The following is a 7,798-nucleotide window of genomic DNA, read 5'->3' on the forward strand; positions in this document are numbered from 1 at the left end:
AATGACCCATGATATGCCAGGGGCATAACAGATAACAGTATAGTTCAATGCTAGAATAACTACTGTTACTATCAAGTGCTAAATTTCAGGATAGTTTGAACGACCCTCAATGTCCCGAAGCTTCATAATAATATATAGTATAGTTCAGATTATCCAGTCACCGCGATTGATTATGAAACGTTACTCAGTATGTCTCAGTATGATATAGCTGATGATACGAGTGTAGACCAGAAGTTTTGAATTCAAAGATAGTTTGGCTGCCCTGTAACATTCCCATAGTGTCTGTAAATGATATTTGAGATTTCAAGAGCTTCACAGACCTCAGCAGATTATGCTATGCTATTGTTTTTGGTGAAAACACATAAAGTTTTTCTTGGCCTTTATTATAGAACAGTTGGGACAAACCTCAATGTCCCAAAAATTTATAATAAAAAAGTATACTTCAGATTGGTCCAGGTAATTGATTTCAAGAGCTTCGCGGATTCCAGCAGATAATGCAATACTATTATTTATGGCGAAAACAAAGTTTTTTTTTTGTAGATTTGAAAGACTTCAATATATAATAGTTTGGAAGACCCTCAATGTCCCAAAGGTTTATAATAAGCTAGTAGACTTCAAATTGTTCCAGTAACTGTTGATTATGCAGCGTTACTCAGTATAACAGATATGGATACTGTTACGAGTCCTGAAGTCCTGAACTCCAAGGTAGTTTGGCTGACCTGGAATATCTCAGTAGTGTCTATGAATCACATTGTAGATGCCTAGAGCTTCACGGATATCAGTAGGTCATGCAATGCTATTATTCGTGGCGAAAATACATAAAATTATTCTTATAGATTTGAAGGACTTCACTATAGGACAGTTTGGAACACCTAGAACATCCCAGAATATAAAACACCTTTTGATATTCTTGACGAAGACTGAATGAATACATATAAACGTAACCAAACATCGAAGTTCAGCTTTAAGAACAACTGGTATATCAATTATTTCGTTTTTCCAAATTTCATGGTGTTTAGGATGTTCTATCAATGAAGCCCCAAATACAAATATTCCCATTTTTTTCCTAATAGAGGACCCAAATTGTCCAAACAACTATGCCGAAGACAGTATTCTGTTTTATCGATTGGGTGATTTTATACAGCCGTTTCTGTGTTGGGGCCATATATGACCCCTCCGGCTCCAAAGGGTTGAAGAAATCCCAGAGAAATTATTGGAAGAATTCGTGAAGGAGTAATTGAGGATTTCTTAGAAGAATTTCTGAGGGAGCGTTTGAGTATTTTCTAGAGGAATCTTTGAAGAATTCCCGGATGATTTTTTCGAAGAACTCTTGAAACAAAATTTGCAAGAGTTTCCGGGAAATCCTTGAAAGATTTCCTGGAGAAATTTTTGGGAGCATTGCAAAAGGATTCCTTGGGAGGATTCATGGAAAACAATCTTAAAGATGATTGAAGAATTTTTGAAAAAATCTTCGGGAAAATTTCAGGAGAAATTTCCAGGTGAAATTTCCAGAGGGATACTTGAGGTATTTCCAGCAAAATTCTTGCACGAATTGGAGATGCTGTAGAGGATACCTTTGAGTATTTTGTGGCGCAGTCCTTGAATAATAAATTATTTAAGAAATGCTATGAATAATCGTTGGAGGAATCCTCGAAAAATAATGAAAGAATCTCTAAAAAATTGTTTCGAAAATTTGAAATTCGTACTGAGACTTCAGGTTCTGGAAAAATCCCGAAAAAAAACCTTGGAGAAATGCCATTAATGAGGTTTTCGATAAATCATTGGAAGAATTCCTAAGAGTTATTTCCGTAGAAAGTCTGCACAGAATTTCTGAGATTTAACCTTTTGCTGAAATTTTGGAATAAAATTCTGATCAAATCAATTCCAAAAATTTCTTAAAATAAATTTCCTGGAGGAAATCTAGAGTAACCCATGATTGTATGGAGGAATCTCTAAAGGGTTTCCAGGAGGAATTTCTGGAGCAGTCCTCAGAGAACTCCGAATAAATTCTTGTAGAAACTCCTAGCAGTATCTCTTAAAGAATTCTGAAAATAGCTCAAGAAACTCTTACAAAAAATTCTGGAAAAACTCCGGCATACATTTCTGGTGAAACTGCTGGAAGAACTTCTGAACGAATTCCTATGGAAATCCTGGTAGACCTTGCGGAGGAGTTACTATTTCAACTGCAGGAGGAACATCGGAAAGTATTTCTGGAGAAACTTCTGGATGGGTTTTCATAAAAATGCCCGAGAACGTTCCTCAGACGAACTTCTGGAAGACATATTAGAGCAATTCCTATAAGAACCCGGTACTCAGTACAACATTCTGAAAAATTACAACGATAATTACTGGAAGAATTATCATAACCACTTCTTAATGAGAACTTCTGAAAGAACTCTTCAAGTAATTTCTGAATGATCTCCCGTTGGAGCATCAGGAAGATTTTTTGCGGCAACGCTCTGAAGTCGTGTGCAGTCGAGCGAGCACTCGATACTGAAAAAGTCTGCTAGTCGCAAACGAAATTGGCGTATCTGTACGAAGATAAGCACAGTAGTGAAATTAAAAGCAAATTTGCTCGTGCTTTCTAGTTATTCTTTTGCAAAAGTGAAGTAATAGTATAATGTTATATGTAAACTAATATTTCAAGTGAAAAAGTTGAACTTAAATCTCAAAGTGATAGTGTGGCGGTTTTGATTGGCGGCTACAATAACAAAACTATTCAAATATGTATGATCATTAACGAAAAAGAAAATCGATGATAAAAAACCGATTTTTGCAATAAAACTCTTATGACAGTTAACATTTGGTTTTTTGTTTCACCTAGGTGAATCTCTAGGTGTTTCACCTACACTGAAAGGAGCCTTGCAGTAATGACAAGCACAAAAATGTTTTTAAATTTACCATGGCAAAACATGATCATCGACCCACCAACGCTTCTTGTGTGCGTTTTGTTTCTTCTCACATCAACCGGTTCGATAGCTGTGTGGTAGCGTGCGAACCTGGTGATGTCAAGATTCTTGGTTCGAATCCGGTTGCCAACAGAAACTTTTTTTAATTGAAAATCGAGTCCATGGTAAAATTGAAAACATAATTCTGTTGAATTAAAACGAAACTTAGTCTGCACAAATTTAGTGGCGTTGTGCATTTAAATTGACCCTCAGAATAGTAATTTTCAACGCAAGCCGCCGTTCAGTGTAGCAGCTGCTTGATAAATTAATTATTGTCGTGCGATGATCATTGGCGCGATAAAATAAAAACGGCGGCGTAACAGAAAGCGGCCGATATTGCGCTTTGCAAGAAAATAGTTTCACACTTTTTACTCAGTTGTGCACCAGGGTGAATCTCATGTCATGGACAGTATCCGTATTTGCATTACTCAAAACATATCCAACCGGTATCGACCGCGTGCGATCAGTACAAGACTGCGAGCAATACACAATGGCACAACCAATCGAATCATGAACAATTCCATCAAATATTATTTTTCTTCCGTACCATTGAAATAATCTCGAAAGGGACCATAATGAGTTAACTTACCATTCTACGCAAGTCAACAACAACAATTAGCCGGTGAGCGAGCGTCAATATTTTTTTTTTTTATCTGTATTAACGAGATATTTAGCCCTAGGCTAGTTTATCTCGGGACTCACGCTTTACTTCCCTTCCGAAGGAAGAACTCACATTTTGTGAGTTTGTCAGGAGTGGGATTTGATCCCAGGTCCTCGGCGTGATAGTCAAGTGTTCTAACCATCACACCAGGTCCGCTCCCGTCAATGTTTGTTTTGGTCACAGACAATGGGAACGTGATGCATGTAGCTTTGGCGCGCAACGATGTCTTCTGCTTTCTTGCTCCTGATTGGCTGCGCGTAACTGCCTGGTGCGTAAATTACGCGACAAAAGAAAATCTTTACAAAATATCCGCAATACCTCATTCGACGTCAGCGTGAGACAAAAAGCATCGCCAGCGGTGGCACACAGCTCTACAAGGCACAATATTGAATAGAGTAAATAAGAACTGAAAAGGAACTGAAGGGAACTGGAAGGAACAGAGGTGAAACTTCCATATTTGAAGGTACAAAATGCGTTTCATTGACAAATTGAAAGATGTATTTGAGGGGCCCAGAGTTAAACAGGTGTAAGTGACAATTTTGTCGGTTTTGAGTTGAGCATATCAGCAAATTCTTCAGATTTCAAGCTTTTAGGAACGTTTTTAAGATTGTTTTTTACGACGCTAAAGATGTGAGGCCCTAATACTGCCTCGGAACATTATCTTGAAGCCGCAAAAATTCGGGTGCGATTATCCAGCGTCACGAATTCAAGAAACAACAGAACAATGCGCTCCAATATCCAACGCTTGTCAGTCGAAGGGGTTGCTGCACTGTGCCATAAGAAGTTAGACGAGAGGGTTGGAGAAACCAAACGGATCTGGAGATGTCAACAGTTTGTGGGGGTTTATCCATGAAGCAGTGACTACAACAGCGCACGGTGTGTTGAAACAGGATTATTATCGCACTTTCATGAACCTAAAATATTTTTTCGTTATTAGTTAGCCTTAGCTGCATATATTAAGATTCTGGAGGTTAAAAAATCTTTCATCGGGGAAAATTAAAATAAATTCGATTTTAGTAGTTTACCACTTTTCCCATATGATATGGTACTACGCAAATATGATGAACCTAAACTCCGCTAGAAAAAGTCCACTTTCTATTAATAAATTTGAAACCATTTAGTGAGAAACGAATGTAAAAGTCTTTGCAACGAGTTTAAATTTGTTTGGCGTTCGTTTCATGTGTCCAGCCCACTACAGTGTGCTGAAAGTCATAAATCATAAAAGTCTACATTTCTTCCATTTGTCTGGCATATAGATATTTGCAATGGAGGTAAACAAATACTTCCCATTAGTGCGACACATACATTTGAGGAAGCGCCATACACCATATTGTGCTCTGATTTTGCTGGGCTTGATGTTTTACTAACAAGTGAAAATTCATTCTATGAATACTTCTGTTTGCATGTAGGACACATAGGGCCGATTTCTTCACCCTGGCTTAAGCGTAAAACCAGGTTCAACTATATGCGTATGCCTGGTTTACCGGTTGATACGAGGTGAAAAAATCAGCCCTTAGAGAATAGCTTTTGATTACTCCTTCGGCACAAGCCCTTGATACACGTACTTTAAGGTAAGCATATGTTATCACTTTTTTATTGTGAAATCAACCAATGTTTGATTGAAACAGTTTTAGATTTGATAATGATGAACCTGGGCGTTTTAGCGGAATGCACGTAAACAGAATATCGGAATAAGTACGAGACACTGAAGACGCCTCACAGTTGAGGTCGAAATACGTATCTATCAAAGAATGCAAAATCATAGTGCAATTAAAAGGAACAGTCCTTGACTCTATTTTCATTTTTTCTTAGTTTTAGATATGTTCATTGTTGTTTATGCTGAGAACAAATTTAACTAATGTCGTTTTCGGATTTGAACCTGGGTTAGAGCTGACCCTGACTCGCAATAAACGAACGAAAACGGATCCAGATCCGACCCGAGTCGAGTCAACATGTAAACAATGTGAAAATGCATCAAACTGCCAGTTGCGTATTTTCATTAAATTACTCTCCTCAGCGCACAATTGGATGCTGAAATGCTATTTGGTGCACTAATTTAATACTGCACATACCATCAATGAAAGTTTTCTATCCTCTGATTGCTCAAAGAGATAGCAATTTTGATTTTCACGTTTTGTTTTGTTGGTTTGTTTACATCCATTTTGACAGATGGACCCCGCTCGGGTTGGATCGGAAAAAATCGGCAGAGCGAACCTCGCTCTGTTTGGGTCGGATCTGGGGCGGATCCTGATCCGACTCGATTGAATAACCGAACGTTTTGACAGCAGTTAGGGCGGATCCAGGGCGAAACTAGGTTCGCTCTAGGAATAAACGAAAACGACATTAATCTACAGATAAAATGAAAATTGAAAATGTAGAACAATATTCTGAAGACAACAATGTTCTGGGAATGTCATAAAATATATTTAAAAAACAACAACAGTGATGTGTAAAGTGAGGCAAGATTGACGCAATTTAAGGTTTCAATACAACTTTTTAAGCACTTTTATTAGTTATTTTATACTTCATTTCGGAATCATTGGATAGGTTTTGATTGCTAAATTAAATAGTTATCAAACATAGAATTTGGTTGGAAGGTATTGAGTGTACGGGTGACTTTTTAATTCATTTTTATCACATTTCTCCCCATACTGAATCTGTTGTCAAACTCACTTTGCAAAAAATGAAGGGATTTTACTTGTGAAAAAGACATTTTATTTTATGCAGTCATAACATTGAAACCATAAAAATGCATAAAGTTTTTATCAAGACCAAAGTGTCTTATAAAATAAAACTACATATAATACAGACGAACATAGAAAAAAAAATCACTGCACGAGACTAATATTATTGAAATTAATCAGATTACTTGCAAATTGATATGTTTCCAATATAATCTAGGCCTATACTTTGTAAAGTATAAGCTTAGAATATATTGGAAACATCAATTTGCAAGTAATCTGATTAATTTCAATAATCTTAGTCTCGTGCAATGATTTTTTACTATGTTCGTCTGTATTATCTGTAGTTTTATTTTATGAGACACTTTGATAAAAACTTTATGCATTTTTATGATTTATGATTCACATTGACATATATTAAGCATGCGCTGCATTCGGTATATTCTTAATAAAAACTTGTGATGTTTTCAATACAATTTCTATAATTATTCTTGAACAAATGATTGTTTGATTAAAAAAAATGTTATGACATTCAAATTGCTTATCATGACTAGATAATATCACGTTAACCCGCTGTTTCTTCTTACCTCACCCGTTTTAACTTGGCCCGGTGTGCCTTATTTTAAACCAAATGTTGAATAATCGTTTCGGATGCATTAACATAATATGACAACGCCAATCTTATGTATTTTGCGTCAACTTTTTGTTGTTTGAGACTCAACAGCCCACTTAACCCTAAAGGTATCATAATTTTATGATTTTATATGGACAAAAGTCCTCAACAGATCAGAGGTAAAACTTTTACAAATGAGCCATGCACGCTCAGTATAGTCGACTCAAACTTTTTGGCAAATATCCATGTGGATGTGGTTTGACATGTAAAGTATGTGCAACAAATAACCGCCATTTCAGGCAAATTAGCACATGAAGGGCATGTGCTGCAAATGGTATGAGTCACAGGTGTATGGCGCTTCCTCAAATGTATGAGTCGCACTAATGGGAAGTATTTGCTTACCTCCATTACAAATATCAATGTGCCAGACAAATGGAAGAAATGTAGACTTTTATGATTTATGACTTTCGGCACACTGTAGTGGGCTGGACACATGAAACGAACGCCAAACAAAGTCAAACGTTGTAAAGACTTTTACATTCGTTTCTCACTAAAAGGTTTCCAATTTATTAATAGAAAGGGGACTTTTTCTAGCGGAGTTTAGGTTCATCAGATTTGCGTAGTACCATATCATATGGGAAAAGTGGTAAACTACTAAAATCGTATTTATTTTAATTTTCCCCGATGAAAGATTTTTTAACCTCCAGAATCCTCATATATACAGCTAAGGCTAACTAATAACGAAAAAATATTTTAGGTTCATGAAAGTGCGATAATAATCCTGTTTCAACACACCGTGCAGCGCAAGATTTGATAGGTACCGCTCAGCGACGCCAGCGTAATGGTTGGTTGGAAGAGGAGAGCCAACAAGTGACGAACGAAAAGAATGCCACCA

Source organism: Aedes albopictus, chromosome 1 (genome assembly GCF_035046485.1).
Source record: "Aedes albopictus strain Foshan chromosome 1, AalbF5, whole genome shotgun sequence".
In the NCBI taxonomy this organism is placed as follows: domain Eukaryota; kingdom Metazoa; phylum Arthropoda; class Insecta; order Diptera; family Culicidae; genus Aedes; species Aedes albopictus.